General features: G+C 41.8%; 1 long non-coding RNA gene across 1 annotated transcript; it reads left to right on the top strand.

Annotated features, from left to right (window-relative positions):
* The first annotated feature begins 20,035 nt into the window (after positions 1-20,035).
* On the top strand, positions 20,036-23,026 carry LOC117479871. The gene is made up of 3 exons (XR_004555598.1): positions 20,036-20,049; positions 20,219-20,246; positions 21,594-23,026. It is a non-coding gene; the product is annotated as an uncharacterized LOC117479871 (long non-coding RNA).
* The last annotated feature ends 2,059 nt before the right edge of the window (positions 23,027-25,085 follow it).

The following is a 25,085-nucleotide window of genomic DNA, read 5'->3' on the forward strand; positions in this document are numbered from 1 at the left end:
GTTTGACTTAGATTTGAGGGCATGGGTTTGAGCATGATGTAATTATGTTATCTTTAAACAGCTCTGGATGCCGGTCGGCGAGGTGCTTAGCCAAGTTTGATGTGTTGGCTCCCTTGTAGGGCTGCTCAATTAATCGTATTTTAATCGCAATTACGATTATGGCTTGCAACGATTACGAAAACAACGTAATCGAAAGAAAACCATTATTTTTTATTATTATTACTATTAATAATAATAATTTTATTGGTTTTTCAGTTGAATTATACTTATAAAGTTCAGGGTAATCAACTGTTAAAAACATACTGTTCACATTTTTTTTCTCCAATAAATTGATGTTTTCAAAGTAAATGGATAATCGTTTTTAATAATCGTGATATCAATTATTGACCCAAATAATCGAGATTATGATTTTTGCCATAATCGAGCAGCCCTACTCGCTTGGTTTGCAGGGATCTAAAACATTTCTTACAGACAGGCCTCGTGGTGTCCGTAGGCTTGCCCTCACTGTCAGAGATATAGCTCAAATACTTCCACATTTCGCTTCTGGCGTCTTTTTGGTCAACGGGCCGAGGCGCAGTGGCAGTTGCACTCCCACTTGCAGCCATGCTTTTCGTTTTCTCACATGCTCTGGTAGCTAGCGCATGCACGAGAGATGGGAGGCACTTAGAGCGTGCTTGAGAGGGGAGGGACTGCAGGCACGGCTGCAGTGCAGGGAGTGGAAGCAGAGCGCTGAACACACACGGCTCTTATTAAAACAGCGCTTTCTCACCGGAGTACTTTTCCCCGTCATTCTTAAAGTACCGATACTAATGAAACGGAGGAATTGTAACGTTGTTAACGGCAGGGTATCGCGGTACCTTTCAAGTATCGGTACACCGTGCAACACTACCTTAGACATCTTGTTCGTAAGAGCAGGCCAAGAGCAGATGCTACGGGGGGCGCTTCGGCTAGACGACTGAAGATATGTTGCGCCGGAGGTTGCCAGGACTTCAATGTAAAGCCAGCCCACATTACACCAATGACGTCATAGGAGCCACATCCTGGATCTGCTTGTTTGCACCCCAGTTTTTTTGAATTTTTTTTTAGATGTGGGTAAGGAGGAAAAGAGAGAGGGTTGTATTTTCTGAAACTTTTTTAGTCTCCCTTCACACCGGGGACACATATTTATGTATAAAAGACATCAAAAAGTGCATTTTGCATGACAGGTCCCCTTTAAAATAAGATCTATATAGTTTCCAAATAATAACACAGTTATGTCTTAATGCTGATATACTGGAAACATCTGATGGTATTCAATAGCTCCGAGCCTGTTTTTCAGGTTTCAGGCTCGAAAATGACATGCCCAAAACAAATGACTACAACTTAACTTCTAAAAGGGTTATATGAATAATTTATTTTATCAAAGCAAGGTTACATCTGTGAGTTGGATGTAGAAGTGTCAGAATCAATATAGATATTTCTCAGTCAGAGTAAATTCAGATGGAACATAGCAAAAAAAGGTAAATTCTTACCTCCGCCTAAAGAAAAAACATTACTTATAGTGAAAACCACCCTTGAATGATGGGATGGTAGACTAAAAGCTTTAGGAATCCAAACTATAACATATAAGTACCCTGTATCAAGATTGAGGCAAAACAAGTTAAATTTGACCTTTTTAGAGAGATTTAGCAAAAAAAAGTTCCAGGCGGAATAAAAAATGTTTTTATTTTTTTTTTTAATTTGTGAAAATAAAAAAGACCCGTCGACGGGGTCTTTGGGGCTTAACAGGTTAAAATATTGAAACTTATTGGTTTGTTAATTGTGTTTGTGTGTACAATACAGTTTCAGATGCTCAGAGAAGCCAAAACATCCTTCATCCATCATTCACATCCAAATATTAATTAACATTTAAAGATTTACATCTCTAATATTGTAATTGTTTAATAAATGTTTCTTTTGGTAACAGTCACTGACAGCAGGATCACAGACATGTGATCAGATCACACTGACAACACATTACACTCTATTATCATGTATTATTATTCAAATATGAAATGCACTGACAGCAAATGTCAATCAGAACATATGTCAAATATTTTTTGCTTGAGGTCAATATAATATTTCCTCTTTTTAACACATGTTGTAATATGTCTGTTATTATAGACTTACTGACTGTGGACTCTCAGAGACTCACTGTGAAGTCGTGGCCTCAGCTCTGAAGTCTGACCCCTCCCATCTGAGAGATCTGGACCTGAGTCAGAACTATCTGAAGGGTTCAGGAGTGGAGCTGCTGAGTTCTGGACTAAAGAGTCCAAACTGCAGACTGGAGACTCTCAGGTCAGTTCACTGACTGCAGTTCATACAGATCTGTTTGTGTTTATGATTTTCTGAATTTCCCTGAGAACAAATACAATGTTATTGTTTGAGCTTCCACAGACTCACTCTGTGCTCCATGAGTCAGTGGAGATGCTGTCAGTACTGATGAGCTGTGAGGGAGATGAAGGAGTTGTTAAACATCTGATCAAAGTTAAAGTTCCAGATTATCAATGGATTGTTTCTACATCATCTCTGACATTAAAACCCTGTTTAACACTGAACAGATTATTAAACCTGGAGTTATTTCAAACAGGAACATTGTTTTCTAAAGTTACATCATGTTTTCTTTATTCAGTCTGAGTGGCTGCAGTTTGTCAGAGATCAGCTGTTCTGCTCTGATCTCAGCTCTGAAGTCCAACATCCATCTGAGAGATCTGGACCTGAGTGAGAACGATCTGAAGGATTCAGGAGAGAAGCTGCTGAGAGATCTTCTGGAGACTCCAGACTGCAGACTGGAGACTCTCAGGTCAGTAAGGGGTCTCTGCTGGTTCAGCAGTATTGTATCAAACACAGGGAGGTGTTTCTCTCACTGGGGAATCACAACAGATCAGTGATGTTACCCACTGACTGCAGGCAACTATAGAAGGCCAGCTAGAAATGCAAAGCCACATTTAGTAAGTAACCAACTCTCTTACAGACATATGGGATTTTACAGAAGAGTGGAAAAGGTAGTCTGTTTTTTATTGTAATGTTTTTTATGTGATGTTTTTAGTTTGTAGACTAATGACTGGTATATCATCACATCTGTATGTCATTATGCTACCATGAGCAGCTGGTTAGCTTGATTTAGCAAACAGATGGGGAGAACAGCTGGCCTGGCTTGGTCTGGTTTTTGTTCTTTATCCCTTAATTGTCACACAATTGTTAATTTGAGCAATGCAAACTTTTAAAAATATGAAAATTAGGATCACAAGAGAAACAGACAAGCTAACTCTCCTCTAAAATATGGCTTTCTATCCATTATGGTTAATCACACAAACATTACATCTAGTAAAATGATGTTATATCTCACACAGGCTCCGCCCTCTACTGGACTCTATGGGTACTACCTCTCAACCATACTATGCGAGCATTCACTTACTGAGATATCTATAACCGTAGCCGGCCCCCGGGCCGGGCCTACCCGAATGCGTGCACAAGCCCACCGTATATAAGGCGGCCACGCCTACCGTTCCCGTCATCCTTTTCTCTTCAGCGAGCGAGCAACAACTGAAGCAGAAAAAGTAAAGCGTTTGAAAGAAGAAGAAAGAGTTATCATACCTCCATGGAGTCGCCACTTCTAGAGACCCGGGCCTGTCCTTTGTGCCCTGGCTTAAATAGCGGGCGCCGATCCCCACCACCTCTGCTTCGAGTGTTTGGGGGACCAAAATATGGCCGAGGCGGTGCCATTCACGTTCGCCATTCACGTTCGCCATTCCAGCGGGGCAGATGGCTCCGTTTGCCGTTGTCGGGCACTTCCGGGTCCGGCGTCCATGGAAGTCCACCGCCCAGGGTTGTACTTCCCCCTAGGTGTTGACCATGGCGGCGGAGCGCAGCTGCTCCTAGCAGGCAGCAGGCCGGGCAGAGAGCTGAAAAGAGCTCTGCCCCGCTGCTGCGTGACAGGGAGGCTGCAAATAAACACGGGTGTGTTGGGCATCTCGCTCATTGCTAGAGATATCCCCACCTCACCAGATCAGAGCGATTATTTCGCCGCAAGGCTGAATTATTAGCTACGGTGTGGCCGCTGCCGGTGCTGCCTGCCGTGTGATGTCCCTGGGGGATCATGCCGCATGGCACTTTCCAAAAAGGACCGTGTTGATCTCCTTTTCAGAAGGGCTCTTTGGATCGATCTCCTTGGTCACGTGGGTGAGGAGTAGTCGCGGCGTGGCTGCTTCTTGCTCATCCCCAGAGGAAAGAACACTGTCCCACACTCCCCGCCCCCGCTGTAAACTCCAGTATAGGAGCCAGCAGGTGGGCGCGCGCACGTGAGTGGAAGAAACGGAAGTGCTGGCAAAGCACTGTGTGGGTTCAAGAGACGCTATTGCCCGCGGGGCTGTTGTCAGAAAATACACCTTGCCTGGTATAATAGCTCCGATTAATGCGTTTCACCGTTGAACGTGAAAACACAGCGTTAATACGAGGGCGTGCGGCCCCGTGAAGAGTGGCCATGGTGCGAGAGTGATGTGTGTGTGAGAAATGCATTCAGTGAAAACGATTGCATTTATCCCAGAGTAAGAGTCATCTCTCTCCACAATTCCACTTTTCACCATAATGTCCGTTTCAAAGAGACGGCATTAGGACAGAGCCGCGGCCCCACGGGAGCGTGCCGCAGTGCGTTCAAGGACTTCAGTAGAAAATCGGCCCTTTTCTGTGTCAGCCCCCATGCCAAACTTCCTTTTTATGGAAGGTTTGGCAGCGGAGTAGGCCACCAGAGAGTACTACAGCTTCTTAGCTGCGGCTCCATAGCTGATTGCACATCCCCTAACGCAGTGTGAATGGAAGCGCAGCTGTGTATTAACGGAGTGGAGGGACAGGACGCTGAGACTGGGTTATTCACTCCAGTTTTGCAGCATCCCTCCTCCGTTCAGAGGCATGAAAGTGGCGAATCTATCATCCCAAGGGGAGATAGGTTTCCTCTCGGCAGAGATTCAGGCCCTGTTGCAAAACCAGGCGGTGTCTGTTGTGCCAGGCGATTGGTTCACAACCATCGACCTGAAGGACGCTTACTTTCATTTCAAAATTGCTCCAAAGCATAGAAAGTGTTTGCGTTTTGCCTTCCAGGGTGTAGCTTACGAGTGCAACCGACGGCCGCTCAGCTACTCCCTATCCCCACGCACGTTCAGCAAATGTGTGGCCACAGCGCTTCAGCCGCTGCGCGACCGTGGCATGAGGGTGTTCTTTTATCTAGACGACCTCATAGTCATGGCCAGGTCCAGGGAATGGGCAATGTTTCACACAGCCCAATTGATCCTACACCTAACCAAGTTGGGTTTTGCGGTCAATTGGAAGAAGAGCTCCCCCATACCTCACCAGCAGGTGCAGTATCTGGGGATGTTGTTCGATGCAGGCAGGCTACGCGCCTGGATGGGGGGGGGACCTGCCTAGAAAGAGCTATGGTGGTGGCTGGCCTCTGGCAAAAACTCGGCACATCAACCTTCTCGAGCTACGGGCAGTAGTACCGCCCCTACAGCACTGCAAACCCTTACTACAGGGCGAACATGTGCTGGTAAGGAGCGACAAACGCACCACAGTGGCTTGCATCAACAGGCAGGGCGGAGTCAGCTCCGCCACCCTGTTTAGCACAGCGGAGAACCTGTGGTTGGGGGGCCTCAGAATGTTTTTATCTCTGAAGGCCCCCCACATTCCGGGACTGGAGAACAGGGCGGCCGGCCTCATGTCAAGAGGCGGGCCCCTGCAAGACGAATGGTGGTTCTCCCTGGCTCGGCAGGACAATCCACCTTTGAGGGTGAACACGTTTGCACACGAGCCATGGCCAAGATAGCTGATCTACGCCTTTCCACCGCTGCGTCTCATTCTCCCCCTCCTGGAGAGGGTGGGATGAGAACGTCTGTCAGTCATCCTAGTGGCCCCAGGTCGCAGCTTGGCACCGTGGTTCGCAGAGGTGACGAGAGTTAAAATAAAAATACCCTGCTAACTCTGCTACGAACGGCGATGAAAATGAAACTGACTGCACGTTTTGTGTAGCACACAGTTATAAAACCTCAACATAAACATACACGCACAAAACATTTTGCAAACCGCGAAATACACACACACACACACACACAGCTGTGCCCACGAATTCCTGGCCCGCAAATGTGTGGGTCTAGCTATGTACTGAGTGTGTGCATTTCGCGTTGAGCAGTGGCGAGCCGTGACATTTATACCTAGGCCCTCTGACCCCCTCCCCCCCTTCCCTCGAAAAAAAAGAAGAGTTATTACGTCTAAGCGTATACTTCAGCAGAATATCAAAACAACGGCCCGGGGTGCAAAACGCATCAATGACAGCGACCCTCTACCACACAAAACAACACCATTTATCTAAAAACCTATCATGACAGGGCACCCACAGCCAAGTAACAATTACAAATGAATTACGTCGGCACGGCGGCCCACATTGAAAATGACTTAGGCCTACCTTTGATGATCAAATCACTTAAACACAAAGTCCATCCTCCTGTCCTTTTGGATGAAGCACTTGATGGCGGGTCATGCAGCTGATCCTTTGCCACTCCAATTTATCATTGTAACTCAATCTTGAAAATGACTCGGTTAATAATTTCGCAACGATGTCATCACTATCACTGACATGAGCTATCATGAACGAACTTATGCTAATCATAAATCTATCTATTAGATTTAGGATTCGAAAATAATAAAAGTAGGGTAGACATATGGATATTATCCGGCTGAACAAAACGTGCATTTATCTAATAGGTTCGTCTTAGCTATTACATCCATGAGAAATCCCATTGCTTTTCTGTCGAGGGAATCCGAGCGCAGCTTACTTCCGGGTTTTAGGACGCGTCACTGCACCACTTTATACACATGCATAAACCTCACAGAGGGCGGAAAATAAAGCCCACCCATTTAGAGGGAAGATATGATTGGTCAATTGTACTGTCATTTGACATTACTCTCTCATTAAGTTACTATAGCTGGCCCTCTGTGAATGTACAGAGGGACCAACAAGCTCTCCCGTCTTCACATAACTCGCAGAGACGGCATTTAACCCTTCACATTCCAACAGAAACTGAACAGGCAGATTCGAAGGATTTATTTATTTGGAAATGTTATTTTAAATACAATTAAATCAAGTTATTTTGGTAAAACTAATGAAAAATGTAACAAAAAAAAATATTTAAAAAAATATTAAAAATAAAATGTTTAAAAAAAAAGAAAATTCAAATATAATTTTCTGGAATATCTTAGGCCCTCACACAGTACCGAGCCCCGGTATTAAGCGGGCCCCGGGCCGGAATTATTAAAGACAGTGGTACCGTTAAGCTCCAACGTTATCTGACTTTTTATCGGTACTGGAGACATTTAAAAAATATATTTCATATGTATTATTGCTACATAAACATTATATTGCAGTTTTGGTTTCGCCAACTCTAATATGCAATAAGACTACAAAATGCGTCTATGCTGTATTTTCGATCTTATTTTCGATCTTTCCAATCCAGACGAGAGATTTCTCTCTCCCGTCTGTGTGCGAGGGGGCGGGCAGTTTGTAAAGGTCTCCTGACTGTGTTACAGACTGTCATCCTGGTTAGTGGTTACTCTCTGGGTTCTGTCTTCAGGAGTGTTGGATTTTTTTGATAATTGGATGGGACTTGATTGGATTCAATATTAGAGTAACTTTCTCGTTTGTGTGGGGTCCGTGCACACTCTACACAGGGTTTGGCTGTGTCAACAGCCTTATTTAACGGAGTGAGTGTGGAGGACATATCAAATCAAATCAAATCAAGTTTTATTTATAAAGCACATTTAAAAGCGATTTTTGGTCGAGCCAAAGTGCTGTACATGTAATAAAAACACATTACTACAATCACAATAAAAGACAATAAATTACAACAGATATATATAAAAAAAAAAAAAACACAAGGAAAAGTCAGGAGTCGTGCGCCGCTCTGACTAGAAGGCCAGAGAGAAGAAGTGTGTTTTTAGTGTAGATTTAAAACCCCTAGGGTCTGGGCCGACCTCACATGGAGGGGCAGAGTGTTCCAGAGCCTAGGGCCAGCTGCTGCGAAGGCTCGGTGCCCTCGGGTTTTAAGCCTGGTCTTGGGCACTACCAGCAGCAGCTGGTCAGCAGACCTTAAAGCTCTGGCTAGGGTGTAGCACTGGAGGAGTTCGGCTATATAGGCCGGAGCCAGCCCATTTATATGTACGGCGGCGTCTTGGTCCACGCCAGGCCCCTTCATAAGGTTTTATCTCTTGGACATGTCTGGCTCCTTCTCGTCATCTGTGCTTGCTGAGGCAACACAGGACTGGTGAGGGGGGGGGGGGCTGTGGGTCAGCAGGTATCTGACCCCCCCCCTGGACATAGTGCACTTATGTTTTCCCATGCTCCTTGGGGACCCGGGAAACGTGGTGTGCAGTAAGCCCCATACAGGGCTGGGGGATGTGATTGCGTATTGAAGTTATTCGCCTTTTGGTTATGGACCAATCTTGGTGCTCCACCCCTTTTTTGCCAGTTGTGTGCCTGACCTACCAAAAAGGCAACCTTAAGAGCTAAGATGAGATATAACATGACTCACTCTGTGCTCCATGAGTCAGTGGAGATGTTGTCAGTACTGATGAGCTGTGAGGGAGAGGAAGGAGTTGTTAAACATCTGATCAAAGTTAAAGTTCAAGATTATCAATGGATTGTTTCTGTCATCGCTGACATTAAAACCCTGTTTAACTCTGAACAGATTATTAAACCTGGAGTTATTTCGGGGACATTGTTTTCTTAAGTTACATCATGTTTTCTTTTTCAGTCTGTGGCGCTGCAGTTTGTCAGAGATCAGCTGTTCTGCTCTGGCCTCAGCTTTGAAGTCCAACATCCATCTGAGAGATCTGGACCTGAGTCACAACGATCTGAAGGATTCAGATGTGAAGCTGCTGAGAGATCTTCTGGAGAGCCCAGACTGCAGACTGGAGACTCTCAGGTCAGTAAGGGGTCTCTGCTGGTTCAGCAGTATTGTATGAAACACAGGGAGGTGTTTCTCTCACTGGGGAATCACAACAGATCAGTGATGTTACCCACTGACTGCAGGCTCTCTCATTCTTCCATCAACTATAGAAGGCCAGCTGAACATGCAATGCCAAACTTTAGTAATCAACTCTAACAGGCATATGGGGTTTTACAGAAGAGTGGAAAAGGTAGCCTGTTTTTTAATTTAATGTTTTTTTATGTGATGTTTTTAGTTTGTAGACTAATGACTGGTATATCATCACATCTGTATGTAATTATGCTACCATGAACAGTTGGTTAGCTTGACTTAGCAAACAGATGGGGGAAATCAGCTGGCCTGGCTTGGTCTGGTTTTTGTTCTTTAACCTTTAATTTTCACACAATTGTTAATTTGAGCAATGCAAACTTGAACAAATATGAAAATTAGGATCACAAGAGAAAAAGACAAGCGAACTGTCCTCAAATATGGCTTTCTATTCATTATGAATAATCACGCAAACATAACATCTAGTAAAATAATGTTCTCCTAAAATTCATGGGTCTCTCACCCAGAGAAGGACTTCTAGCAGCTCTGCAGTCACAGTGCAGAATAAGGGAAACCATGCCTACCACAGAAGATTGCGTATTGAAGTTATTCGCCTTTTGGTTATGGACCAATCTTGGTGCTCCACCCCTTTTTTGGCAGTTGTGTACCTGACCTCCCAAAAAGGCAACCTTAAGAGGTAAGATGAGATATAACATGACTCACTCTGTGCTCCATGAGTCAGTGGAGATGCTGTCAGTACTGATGAGCTGTGAGGGAGATGAAGGAGTTGTTAAACATCTGATCAAAGTTAAAGTTCCAGATTATCAATGGATTGTTTCTACATCATCTCTGACATTAAAACCCTGTTTAACTCTGAACAGATTATTAAACCTGTTATTATATATATTATTTCAAACATGAACATTGTTTTCTAAAGTTATATCATGTTTTCTTTATTCAGTCTCTGGAGCTGCAGTTTGTCAGAGATCAGCTGTTCTGCTCTGGCCTCAGCTTTGAAGTCCAACATCCATCCGAGAGATCTGAACCTGAGTCAGAACGATCTGAAGGATTCAGATGTGAAGCTGCTGAGAGATCTTCTGGAGAGTCCAGACTGCAGACTGGAGACCCTCAGGTCAGTAAGGGGTCTCTGCTGGTTCAGCAGTATTGTATTAAACACAAGGAGGTGTTTCTCTCACTGGGGAATCACAACAGATCAGTGATGTTACCCACTGACTGCATGCTCTTTCATTCTTCCATCAACTATAGAAGGCCAGCTGAAAATGCAAAGCCACACTTTAGTAATCAACTCTCTTACAGACATATGGGATTTTACAGAAGAGTGGAAAAGGTAGTCTGTTTTTTATTTTAATGTTTTTTATGTGATGTTTGTAGACTAATGACTGGTATATCATCACATCTGTATGTCATTATGCTAACATGAGCAGTTGCAGGGACGTGCACAGGTACGGGCTAATGTTGCCCGGGCAACGGCCCGTTTTCCTTTTGGCTGACCTTCCCCTTTGGAGAGAGCAAAAGTTTTTTTTTTCTTTTTTCTGTTGTGGCCGAATCAACATGATAAGGCCACAATTAGTATTGTAGCATCTCGCTGCGGGAGACACACCTTGTCAGCGCTGTCATCTGCCGGTTAAGACCACCTCTAGTGTCTGATTTTGGAAAATAGATTTTGAGTTTTCTCATGGCAGTAAGAGTATAGGGGACAAACCAGGGGAGTTATCTTCCTCTTGACACCGTTGTTTATTTACAAAAAAACACCTAAATACACTTGTTATTGTGCTTCTGTCTTTCTGTGTCTTTTCATCTGTAAACTCCCTCACCCCTCTCTCTCTTCTCTTGATCGCCCTCTCACGGAGAACACTTCACTGTCCCGCTTCATTGTAGGATTTCTGCTATGTCTCTACTTTAGTTTGACCATCTCTGTTATTAAGTTATGGAATACTAAATAAATAAGTAATTAGATACCTTACCATTAATTTACTGCGCTCATAAAGAAAGAAAAGAATAAGAATAATGCGTATTGAACTGGTTTAATTAATTAGTGAGTTTATTTAAGGTAAGTAGTTAGAGGCCCTATTTTATCAATATATCTGCACAGCAGTTACAATGGTCAAACTACATTAGAACAGAATTGTCCCCATTTTTCTTTAATAGTTACTAACATTAGATGTTTTAATGAGATATGGACCGCAAGACAAAAAATGTCCCTGGTTTTCATTTTTAAAATTAAGTCACCGAATGCAAGTAGTCGTCTTAGCTTATTTTGTTATTAGATGATGATGTGAATTACTGTTCAAATTAGTTGATGTAATAATCGTTTGGTTTCTTTTACATTAAAAACAAGTTCGAATTTTCCAAAGGTCTTGTATTTTTTTTCGGGGAAAGGCCCTTTTTCCAGTTTAGAGCCATAGCTCCTCCAAATGTCTGCACGTCCCTGAGCAGCTGAATCGAATTTTGGATTACTGGAACTACAACTGGTATATCATCAATCCAATCCAATCTTGGTGCTCCACCCCTTTTTTGCCAGTTGTGTACCTGACCTACCAAAAAGACAACCTTAAGAGCTAAGATGAGATATAACAGACTCACTCTGTGCTCCATGAGTCAGTGGAGATGCTGTCAGTACTGATGAGCTGTGAGGGAGATGAAGGAGTTGTTAAACATCTGATCAAAGTTAAAGTTTCAGATTATCAATGGATTGTTTCTACATCATCGCTGACATTAAAACCCTGTTTAACTCTGATCAGATTATTAAACCTGGAGTTATTTCTAACAGGAACTTTGTTTTCTAAAGTTAAATCATGTTTTCTTTATTCAGACTGAGAGGCTGCAGTTTGTCAGAGATCAGCTGTTCTGCTCTGATCTCAGCTCTGAAGTCCAACATCCATCTGAGAGATCTGGACCTGAGTTACAACGCTCTGCAGGATTCAGGAGTGGAGCTGCTGAGAGATCTTCTGGAGACTCCAGACTGCAGACTGGAGACTCTCAGGTCAGTAAGGGGTCTCTGCTGGTTCAGCAGTATTGTATTAAACACAGGGAGGTGTTTCTCTCACTGGGGAATCACAACAGATCAGTGATGTTACCCACTGACTGCAGGCTCTCTCATTCTTCCATCAACTATAGAAGGCCAGCTGAACATGCAAAGCCACACTTTAGTAATCAACTCTCTAACAGACATATGGGATTTTACAGAAGAGTGGAAACGGTAGTCCGTTTTTTATTTTAATGTTTTTTATGTAATGTTTTAGTTTGTAGACTAATGACTGGTATATCATCACATCTGTATGTCATTATGCTAACATGAGCAGCTGGTTAGCTTGATTTAGCAAACAGATGTGGGAGAACAGCTGGCCTGGCTTGGTCTGGTTTTTGTTCTTTATCCCTTAATTGTCACACAATTGTTAATTTGAGCAATGCAAACTTTTAAAAATATGAAAATTAGGATCACAAGAGAAACAGACAAGCTAGCTTTCCTCTAAAATATGGCTTTCTATCCATTATGAATAATCACGCAAACATAACATCTAGTAAAATAATGTTCTCCTCAAATTCATGGGTCTATCACCCAGAGAAGGACTTCTAGCAGCTCTGCAGTCACAGTGCAGAATAAGGGAAACCATGCCTCCCACATAGCCTGCCACAGTTTGCCTATGGTATGTGATTGCGTATTGAAGTTATTCACCTTTTGGTTATGGACCAATCTTGGTGCTCCACCCCTTTTTTGCCAGTTGTGTACCTGACCTACCAAAAAGGCAACCTTAACCTGTTAAGCCCGAGAGACCCCGGTACCGGGGCACTGCCGCAACATCTTGCAGGAAACAGTGTCTGAGGGCATGTTCATTTAATAAACTATGAATGTTTTATATCCATGTAACGGGAAGAAACTCATCCAACTGATCTTTTTTTTTTTTTTTTTCAAAAGAAAACCCACAATGCTAACACTGAGCCTCTGAATTAGCAACGAGCGAAAAATGCTATCAGATTACTGCACCGAAAATTACTCACAAAACCTTATTATTTATCTTTTCTCCACATCCATGACATCGATTCACATCGTGAGGTGACACAAAATCGATGGGTACCCTCATTATCACTGAATTATACGAATTTGCAACGTTATAAACAAAAACAGACATCAAAACAGGTGACGCTAGGTAGCTAAAAATGTTAACATTCTTACCTTGGCTCTGTAGTCTCTCCAAAGTGGTCTTCAATGGCATTAAAACGATAAAAACGCTGCTGAAGTTAATCCATAGGTTAATCCAATGTGTCTGTGTCCCTTTGAAATGATTTCTGATAATCCATGATCAATAAAACGGATAATCCATGCTATTCCGTTTCTAGATGTCAGAGCTAGAGTGTAGCTTCACTCTAATGCAAAATTACATGCGCAAAGCCCCCACCTTTTTGTGTGTGTGGGGGACTCCCCCTTCGATTCTATTAGCTCTAACGGTCAGAAAGAGGTGTCAACCATCAAAATCGACCAATGGGTTCCAGAGATATGAAAAAAAAAACATTTCCACCCAAATCACCTCAGAGGTGGAGTGTTTTTGGCTAAACCTCTCTAAAAAGGTCAAATGTCACTTGTTTTGCATCAATCTTGATACAGGGTACTTATTATATGTTGTACTTTGGATTCCTAAAGCTTTTAGTCTACCTTACCATCATCCAAGGGTGGTTTTCACTATCTGTAAAAAAGGATTGTTGGACGGACACTATAATTTTCAGTTTTTACTTTGTAAAATCTGAATTTTCTTTAAAATAAAAAACATCTATATTGATTCTGACTTTTCTACATCCAACTCACAGGTTTATCATTACTTTGAGAAAAAAGATTATTAATTTAACCCTTTTAGAAGGGAAGATATGGTCATTTGTTCTGGGAATGTTATTTTCGAGCCTGAGACCTGAAAAACAGGCTCAGGGCCTTAACAGGTTTTAAGAGCTAAAATTAGATATAACATGACTCACTTTGTGCTCCATGAGTCAGTGGAGATGCTGTCAGTACTGATGAGCTGTGAGGGAGATGAAGGAGTTGTTAAACGTCTGATCAAAGTTAAAGTTCCAGATTATCAATGGATTGTTTCTACATCATCTCTGACATTACAACCCTGTTTAACTCTGATCAGATTATTAAACCTTGAGTTATTTCAAACAGGAACATTGTTTTCTAAAGTTACATCATGTTTTCTTTATTCAGACTGTGGGGCTGCAGCTTGTCAGAGATCAGCTGTTCTTCTCTGATCTCAGCTCTGAAGTCAAACATCCATCTGAGAGATCTGGACCTGAGTTACAATGCTCTGCAGGATTCAGGAGTGGAGCTGCTGAGAGATCTTCTGGAGACTCCAGACTGCAGACTGGAGACTCTCAGGTCAGTAAGGGGTCTCTGCTGGTTCAGCAGTATTGTATTAAAGCTCCCATGTCATGCTTTTCCGGTTATTACCCGTCCCCTTGTGTGTTATGAAGGTTTTTATGAATGTAAATGGTGTGCAGAGTCAAAACCCGCAAAGTACACCCTGTAGCGAGTAAAACTCTAACACAGAAAATACCTCTCCAAAACGCCTCGTTGGAGATACGTCACTGCCCATTTGAGTCTTCCATTTAGTTCCGGGTACGGCATGATGTCATGCCGTACTCGGAACGAAATGGACCAATCCCGAAGAGCTATGGCCACACCCAGCGGCGCTGGCTGCACCCTCTGCCAGCCTAACATTTACTGTTGGAAGCTCTGGTTCAGTTCACAATCGATCCAGTCATGCCAATGCCAAGGACCTGTTTCCTGAAATGTGAGGAGAAATCTGAGCTGTTTGTCCTACCAACGGAAGAACCACGACGAAGTCAGTGGTTGAAATGTCTTTTTAACACTGTTCCTTCAGAGGTTCGAAGAACCGGCATTTCACAGACGAAAGCTTCCAAAACATTGCCCAGTTTGAGGCCGGATATGCAGCATTTGAAACTGAAGGACGATGCTATTCCTAGTTTGTTTGGACCGTTTGGAGCAGGGGAAGATTCGGGTACACAACCTGTAAGTTTGCATTGTTATTTGTGTATTTATCAAACAAGACTGTTTAAATGTATAAACTGTGTCGGACTGCTAAGCCATTGACATAGTGCTAACTGTGCTAACTAAGTTGCTAGCATTTCCATATATCAACTTTAATATCAGCAGATGGCCTTGCATACAGTACATGTATCTCATAGCAGGAGAATGTCTGCATTCACACACGAAATACTCATAGACAGTATACTCCGGGTGATTTGCCGTACGGTCAGTCGTGAAACGTAATTACATTATAGCTGGCGTGTATGCTACCGAGCTAACCAACGGAGCTAGACATGAGTTTGCTCAGGAATTTTTTTTGTTATGCCAGCTACAATGAATGTAGCAGACTACCCGTATAAGATTGCAATTGTAAACACGTTCTTGCTAGCCTAATATGAATCACTAGCTTTTGTTCATAGTGGTTTTATTACACTAAACAAACCCAGCTTACTGGGATAACGACGTTGCTAGCGTTTAAATATATCAACTACAATGTCAGCAGATGGCCTTACATGTTTGTCATGGCAGGAGAATGTCTGCAGTCACACACGGAATAGTCATACAGTATACTCCGGGTGATTTACCGTACATTGTGATAGTACATGTACATAATGCATGTATAGCTAACGAGGCTAGCTATACATGCTAGCGCAAAAACAATGTATTCATGACCGTTACAATGAATGACCGAACGTAGCAGACTACCCGTATAAGATTGCAATTATAAACACGTTATTGCTAGCCTAATATGAACCACTAGCTTTTGTTCATAGTAGTTGTATTACTCTACATTATAGTTGCCGTTCCTCCGAGCTAGCGTTCATATCGTGTTAGCTACCAAGGTAAACAAAGCTAGGTTAGCATATTAGCTGGCAAGCTACTGTGTTCATTAGATAGACTCCTACCACAACTACTACTAACAAATCTAAAACAACTAAGTTTCTCTAATATTTTGTGATTTGCATTTGATTTCGTCCAGCCAGATCCTGCCGGACAATACATCACGGGAACGGGACTACCACACTGATGCATCGTCCTAAAAAGCCCCGGCTGCTATAGGCAAGATGCTGACAACGGAGAGGAATTAATGATATACCGTGTATATTTATGTTCATTTTGTACATTTCTAAAAATAAAGTTTAATGGAAATACTTAGTAGGATCCTTTCTTCCCTGAATTATTTGCTCCTATAACATATCATTCATATATAGCAAACCATGATTTGATTTCTCATCAAACAGTAGTAGTTTATAACAGGTAAAAATAACTTACTCTTTGTTATGACCGGCTCGTAGGCCACAACGGAAAGACAAGGAGACATACACAAGTTTACAAAACCACGGCACATTTATTGTGGTAAATGCAGAGATAGGTGGTCGAGGGGAGAGGATCGCCGAGTTCGTCCTTCTGCAGCCGCTTTGGAGAGAGACAGGGGCCGTCGTGTGACTCCGGGCAGCTGGGCTTAATAGCACCTCGGCTCCGGCCAGGTGTCCGTGATCGCGCTGATTAGCCTCTTCAGCTCCACCCCATCGTAAGACAAAGGCCCTGGGGCCGTCACACTCTTCTATAACAACAGTTCGGTTAGTTAGCGTATAAAATATACGGCTGTACCGACGCCATTATAAGACTGATGTTCCGCTGAGAGCGAGCCGAAAAAAGCACTGTTAGACATGGGCGGAGCCTCTCTGGTGGTTGACTAATCAGAACAGAGTGGCCGAGCTGACCAATCGGAGCAAAACTAGGCTCACAGGGAGGGGGGGGCAAGAGCTCCAACGAGTCGTTTAGTGGAGAGAGTGAATACTGCTGAATACACATACTTGACAGAGATGCTGTATGCGAAACCAATGTGAGTTTGGAAAATTGCACAGTATAAATCTATTTTAGTATACCTCAACAATGTAATTATGATCAGTGGAAATGGCCATGACATGGGCCCTTTAAACATAGGGAGGTGTTTCTCTCACTGGGGAATCACAACAGATCAGTGATGTTACCCACTGACTGCAGGCTCTTTCATTCTTCCATCAACTATAGAAGGCCAGCTGGAAATGCAAAGCCACACTTTAGTAATCAACTCTCTTACAGACATATGGGATTTTACAGAAGAGTGGAAAAGGTAGTCCGTTTTTTTATTTAAAGTGCACCTATCATGCTATTTTTAGGCAATAGCATAGGTATCAGATATATACAAATATATAAAAAACATGTCTATGAAGTGTTTTGCTTAAAATACCAAACAGATCACCCATTCTAGCCATGCCTCATATCCCTCTATTTCACTTCCTGTTTCAAAAGTGCTGAATTGGGGAATAAAGCGTTAAACAAATAAAAAATTGATAACAATTTAAAAAAGGAGGGGCTGAGCTCATGCGGGACCCGGCAGCTACTGTCTAAACTAAATACTGCCATGATGAAACGCCATATCATGGATTATCAAGGATTATTTCTGAAACAGTATGGAGCTCAAAGGCTTTCTCTCTTGCCGGTTATACCACAAGGTGAGTTGCTTTTTATTTCCTGCTTCTTCACACACATGCTCTCCAGTACAGGTTAGCTCTGAGTGTTAGCGATGCTAATGTAAACACCGACCATATTACGTCCAAAACAGTCGGGCATTGTTTCTGATAGCAACTTTCTGATAGGGCCGTGGGTCCACATTTCCGATATTACGTCATATCGGACGCAAATCTGGATCAGCTCCGTTGTACCCCCATTTTTAGAGATTCAGGTACGGAGGAAAAGAGAGAGGGTTTTATTTTCTGACACTGCGTGAGTTCCCTGACACACCGGGGACACGTATGTATGTATAAAAGACATCAAAAAGTGCATTTTGCATGATAGGTCCCCTTTAATGTTTTGTATGTGATGTGTTTAGTTTGTAGACTAATGCCTGGTGTAGGAGCCATATGTTAAAATGTACCGTTTGATATATTTGAATATTATAATCCTTTGTTGTTAGTGCTATTATATCATTTATTTGAACCAGCCGTGTGGAATTGGCGGCATAGACGACCGCAGCTGTTTGTGATTACGAGACGTTATAGCCGACGGCAGCTGCTGGTGATTGTGTGTGTGTGTGAGAAGGAGAAAGAAGCACAGAGCAACATAGTTTTTTGACCTGAGAAAATATGTGTTTGTATTTGATACCTTTTTGTTTAAGTAAAGAGTCAAACAAACTATCCTGAGACGTATCTTGTCCGAGTCAAGCTTATTTGCTACCTGTGAATCGAATTTTGGATTACTGGAACTACAACTGGTATATCATCACATCTGTATGTGATTATGCTACCATGAGCAGCTAGTTAGCTTGACTTAGCAAACAGATGGGGGGAAAACAGCTGGCCTGGCTTGGTCTGTTTTTTTGTTATTTATACTTTAATTTTCACACAAATGTTAATTTGAGCAATGCAAACTTTAAAAAAAATGAAAATTAGGATCACAGGAGAAACAGACAAGCTAACTATCCTCCAAAATATGGCTTTCTATCCATTATGAATAATCACGCAGACATAACATCTAGTAAAATGATGTTCTCATCAAATTCATGGGTCTATCACCCAGAGAAGGACTTCTAGCAGCTCTGCAGTCACAGTGCAGAATAAGGGAAACGATGCCTCCCACATAGCCTACCACAGTTTGCCTATTGTATGTGATTGCGTATTGAAGTTATTCGCCTTTTGGTTATGGACCAATCTTGGTGCTCCACCCCTTTTTTGCCAGTTGTGTACCTGACCTACCAGAAAGGCAACCTTAGAGCTAAGATGAGATATAACATGACTCACTCTGTGCTCCATGAGTCAGTGGAGATGCTGTCAGTACTGATGAGCTGTGAGGGAGATAAAGGAGTTGTTAAACATCTGATCAAAGTTAAAGTTCCAGGTTATCAATGGATTTAGTTATTTCGAGTTGTTTTCTAAAGTTACATGTTTTCTTTATTCAGACTGGAGTACTGCAGATTGTCAGAGATCAGCTGTTCTGCTCTGGCCTCAGCTCTGAAGTTCAACATCCATCTGAGAGATCTGGACCTGAGTATCAACGATATGCAGGGTTCAGGAGTGGAGCTGCTGAGAGATCTTCTGGAGAGTCCAGACTGCAGGCTGGAGACTCTCAGGTCAGTAAGGGGTCTCTGCTGGTTCAGCAGTATTGTATTAAACACAGGGAGGTGTTTCTCTCACTGGGGAATCACAACAGATCAGTGATGTTACCCACTGACTGTAGGCTCTTTCATTTTTCCACAAACTATAGAAGGCCAGCTGAAAATGCAAAGCCACACTTTAGTAATCAACTCTCTAACAGACATATTACATTACATGACATTTAATTTAGCTGACACTTTTATCCAAAGCGACTTACAATAAGTGCATTCGACCAAGAAGATACAAACTTAAAGAAAACAGAATCATATAAGTACATTAGGTTTCATAGAGCCAAAACATTTCAAGTGATACTCAACAGGTTTTAGATAAGCCAGTCCTGTGTTAGTACATAAGTGCTTAAAAAAAAGAAAATTATTGCTCGAACTGGACTCGAAAGAGATGAGTTTTCAGTCTGTGCCGGAAGATGTGTAAGCTTTCTGCTGTCCTGATGTCAATGGTAAACTCATTCCACCATTTTGGAGCCAGGATAGCAAACCAACGTGTTTTTGCTGATGGTTTCCGGGTCAGGAGGGGACGTATCCTCCTGATGTTGTAAAGAGTGTATCTGCAGCAGCGGGTTGTTGCAGCGATGTTTGCAGTGAAGGACAGTTTGTTATCTAGGGTCACACCCAGATTCCTTGCAGTCTGATTCGGGGAAACAACAGAGGGGCCGATGTTGATTGTTAGGTCAAGAGTGGGACAATCTTTTCCAGGAAGAAAAAGCAGTTCAGTCTCTTCAAGGTTGAGCTTGAGGTGGCGAGCAGACATCCACTGAGAGATGTCAGCTAGACGATCAGAGCCAAGATCCAGAAGACCTGTGAGTACTGAAACCATATCCTCCATTCATCAAGATATGAAACTCTTTCATGGAGCATGACCTCAGAGGAAAACAACACTCTTGTTTCTCTCTCTTCATCATTCTGGCTGTTTCTCTCCATGTTGTATTATCATCATTATTCTCTCTCTCTCTCTCCTTCTCCTCTCAGGTGACAGGAAGTGAAGACACACAGAAAGGTGAGAGGTCGTACCGTGTGAACTTTATTTATTGAGGTTTCACTACAGAATAAAATGTAGTTATTGCTCAGTGTTTTCTGGGATTCAAGACAAATCTGCAAGCTCAGGTTTGATTTGTTCTCAGTTTATTTATCACGGGGCGAGTTTGAGACGTACAGAGGAGCGTGGAGGCATTTTGGAAAATATGAAAGAAGGTTGCAGCTGAGACTTCCTGTTGGCTGTCCTCAATATGAAATGAACAAAAACAATCAATTGTACTTAAAGCTTTTCTTAAGAACAAAGATGTGTCACCATAACTCTGCAAACGCTTCATCAGATTTAGGATCCAGTTTATTGCCAATTAGATTTCTCACATTGAAGGAATTCTCTCTGGTGTGTTGTCACAAAGAGAAGAAACCTGAAAATACATTTTAAATTAAGAAAAATATGTAATTATATATCAGTTAATCTGCTGTGATCAATGTATCACGCTCTGCTGTGATTGGCTGGTACTGCTGTCACATGTTAACTCGTTAATAATCCTTTGGAAATTGACAATTAACTCAGAGGTTCCCAGTAATCAGAATATTTAGCTTTGGTCTTTGGATGTTCTGTTATTGTAGTTTGTGTTCGTTGAGCTGGAGTTGAACTTTACTAACTCTGTTTCATAACTCCAGGCTCCAGTGTTCTTCTCACCTGAACACACACCTGGGTCTTCATCCAGCTGATCCTCTAACATGACCAAACACTACTTTAATAATATCTTTATATAACCATCCTTCTTTCATGTCATGCCATGTTTGCACACGTCTGCACAGCCCTCCACTTTAAAATACAACTCTCTGTAGTTTTACATATATTGTCATATTTTCATTCTGCTAAGTGTTGTAGCTTTTAAGGTTCTTTGTGTATTTACTTTTAACTTTGGTGTAAATACTTGTCTATTTATTTTTTTAATGGAAAATAGTTTCTTAAAAATACTTCTTCTTATTATCTTTATATTTTTTACCTTCTATTGCAACTTATTTTCTTATGTTGTTCATGTTCGCACCACCAGACCCTAAATCTACTTCCTTGTGTGTGTAAACGTACCTGGAAATAAAGGTGGTTCTGATGAGGGACTGCATTCAGAAGAACCTCTGCTATACAGTACACTAACCTAAGTACATCAAAATGGTACTTTAGTACAGTACATGAGTATATATACTTAGTTCCTTCACACCACTGTCTGTACAGTACAGAGAGGTGAGAGCAGATCAGATAGTATTGATCCAGTGAGAACAAATACTCTCCTCTATCAGTTGAAGAAGCCCGTCTACAATCTACTGTTGGTTTTATAACCAAAGTATTTCCCTGTTTCTCTTCCAGGTCCCAGAGGGTTACCTGTTGACCCGTGTCCATCTCAAAATGGTCCGCAGGCATCCCATAATGCTGTGTTTGGGGGGGAGACGTTCTCCCTGTAATCAAAGTACTGGGTTCTCTTGGAGACGCTCTCAAAGTCTTTGAGGACAAAGTCACAAAAAGCGAAGAAGAAGAAATGTGTTGAGCTCTTCTTTGTGTTCATGACCATCATTAATCTCCAATCAAATGCTCCCGTTGATTTGTAACTCTTCTAAAGGAGCTCTGCCTGGTGTCATTGAAACTGTGCTAAAGGACTTGGACACCTCGGCAGCACTTGGTCTCTCTGGGATATTTTTCGCCAATAAAATGTCTAAAAATATGAGAAAACATTGAAGATTATGTCGAAAAAATTCCTCTAAAACTAGTGAGGTCCGTCAAATGTATAAAGAAAAATTGTATAATATTTAAAAAATTTCATGAAAAAGATTATAGTATAGTATGTCAAATATGTTGTTTGTAAATCCTGCACGTTGCACATTTCACCTCTTTTAAATTATTTGATCATGTTCTGTTGCTTTGCTGTTCTGTCATGAAAGGCGCCCTTAAATGAAATGTATTATGTATTATTATTATTAAAATCAGGAAAAAGGTATAAGTATAGTCTGTTGAAGTTATCATGAAAAGAGTTACCTGGGGAAGTCGACCAATCACCATCATCTCATCGCTCCACTGAGTCTCAATGCCTGAAATACACTGCATTGCATCATGGCATTGTTAGCAGAAAGTACATTTCATGGCGTTGAGTTTTTAAGTGGCAGCCGCTCTTTTTTTGGCGCCCACTCCTCCGGATGTCCCACTCATTTTTCCCCGTAGAAAAAGCGAGGCGAGTCAGAGTCGGAGCACTCCTACGGATCAAAACTCTTCTGGTTGAGTCATCCGAGCAAACTTAAGAATATAGAAAATATCAATTGTGCCAAAAAATATCTTCAAAAAAGTTTATACTTTTCTGAGATACTGATTTTGAGGTTTTCATTAGCTGTAAGCCGTAATCATCAAGATCAAAACAATTAAAGGCTTGAGATATTTCACTTTGTGTGTAATGAATCTATATAATATATGAGTTTCACTTTTTGAATTGAATTAAGGAAATAAATGAACTTTTCCACGATATTCAAATGTATTGAGATGCACCTGTATTACAAACACAAGATGGCAACATGTCACCGCACCTTTATTGATTGAGATGATTTTACCTGTGCTAACATCAACACTGGTATTGTTTTACATTTTGAGTCTGTCAACCTGACAAATGTAACCCTGTGACACTTCTGTCTAAACTACCACAGAGGGGGTTTTAAGAACTTTGCCAGGTGTGTATAATGATACAGACAGATATTGTCACTGCAAAAGCATTGCAACCGTGAAACTATAATTGTATTCCCACTCCTACCACAAGGTGCTGCTCGTAACACATGTAAGGTTTCACTCTGGTGAAAAGCAATAAAGAGATTAGGTATTCATCTGGACATCAGAGTCAGTTCATTCATATGTATGCATTTGAAATCAAATTAAAGTTTAGGGATCACCACTTTGCACCCCTCGCCAAATTTGGCGTCACAGCTGGTTCAATCCCATTGCAAGATGAAATCTATTTTAAACATAATATTATTAATTTCTTATAATTTAAAGGGGACCTATCATGCAAAATGCACTTTTGTACGTCTTTTATACATGAATATGTGTCCCCGGTGTTCCAGGGAACTCACCAAGTGTCAGAAAACACAACCCTCTCTATTTTCCTCCATACCCAAATCTCTAAAAAAGGGGCTGCAACGGATCTGATAAAAACTGATCCAGATTTGAACACTGTCCTGACGTCAGGACGGTGGCGCTACGGCTATTGGGCCAACTCCACCAATCAGGAGGACACAGACACGGCCATTGCCGTTCGAAAGCGCTGGAGACGCTGTAGTACATATGCCAGGCCTGTAGGTGGTGCTGTTCTCACTGAATCAGCCCTTGCAAAAACAGAGCTATAAATTGTCAAATTGAGCAAAATGAGGCATGGCTAAAATGCATGATCTGTTTGGTATTTTGAAAAAAAAAAAGTATAAATATGCCTTATATAGGTATGGTCCTACAATATATTATTCAAATATAGCATGATAGGTCCACTTTAAATTCTCTTGTTTCAGGTCAACGACTGCGGTCCCAGGACTGCGGTCCTGAAACTAGAGTCTCCGACGCTGCAGCTTCATGCTACTCAACTGACGGGCTGTCAGGAGAGAGAGGGAGGGAGAGGGGGAAAGAGAGGGTCCGTTTCTCCCGTGTTATTATCCAAAGTTAATGTAAACTTTTGAATAATGTACTTTATCTACTACAAGTAGTTTGTTTGAATGTAATAATTATGTTGTTGTTTGTGGAATCATTTATTGAAAAATGAATCTGAACTTTTCGATCTGTTACGATTATAAACTGAAGCGATATAAAAATGAGCCCCATTAACTGAGTTTTAAACATCGGCATATCCGGTCATAGTCCGGTAATTACCTGTTAACGGAAACTCTGCTACACAATTCTTATCATTATTATTGAAACATGTCCGGTAAAATTAATTCTTTCCGGACATTTGACCGGCAAGAAAAAATCCTAACGGATTCAGTATAATCAGAGCCTCCTTTTTTTATACACAAATAAAATACTTTAAATGTTAAAATGTACTAATAAGAATAAAGTATTGAACCAAGCCGTGCAATAGGTAGACTGTAATGTTCCTCATAGTATTGAGTGGAAATTCATAATATTTCAGTAGTATTACCAATGCCCCTTCAATCACATTAGTATGCATAAAAAGTGACAGGTCACACCTGCCCTATCAGTACTACTACTTATGCTAAGTCCCGCCCCCTAATTATGTTAATGAGCCCCTTTGTTCGAGGTGTTATCACATGTAGGTGTGATATTCCCCCATTGTAGTAGATCCTTTGTTGTGTAATCTAATTAGCCTTTGATGTCTGATCCCTTTGTTGTCTATCCTTTGATGTGAGGGGTGAGGTGTTTGTGACATGTAGGTGTGATATCCACTGTTGTAGTAGATCCTGTGTTGTATAATCTAATTAGCCTTTGATGTCTGCCCCCTTTGTTGTCTAATCTAATTACCCTTGATGTCTATCCTTTGATGTGAGGGGTGAGGTGTTTGTAACATGTAGGTGTGAACTCCCCATTGTAGTAGATCCTTTGTTGTCTAATCTAATTAGACCCTTTGATGTCTGTCCTTTGATGTAAGGTGGGAGGTGTTATAACATGTAGGTGTGTGTGTGTACTGGTGTGTTATAAGCCTTTGATGTCAATCTAATTAGCCCTTTGATGTATGTCCTTTGATCAGTGTTTGTAATTAGTGTTAAGGTAGTCTCTTTGAAGTTGTGTGAGACTGTCTCGCACCCCGTCCTCCTCTCACCTCTACCCCCTCTCACCCCTTCCCCCTTCCTTTTGCTGTGATGTCAGAAGATAGAGGTGGAG

This window comes from Trematomus bernacchii, unplaced genomic scaffold (genome assembly GCF_902827165.1).
Source record: "Trematomus bernacchii unplaced genomic scaffold, fTreBer1.1, whole genome shotgun sequence".
Lineage (NCBI taxonomy): Eukaryota > Metazoa > Chordata > Actinopteri > Perciformes > Nototheniidae > Trematomus > Trematomus bernacchii.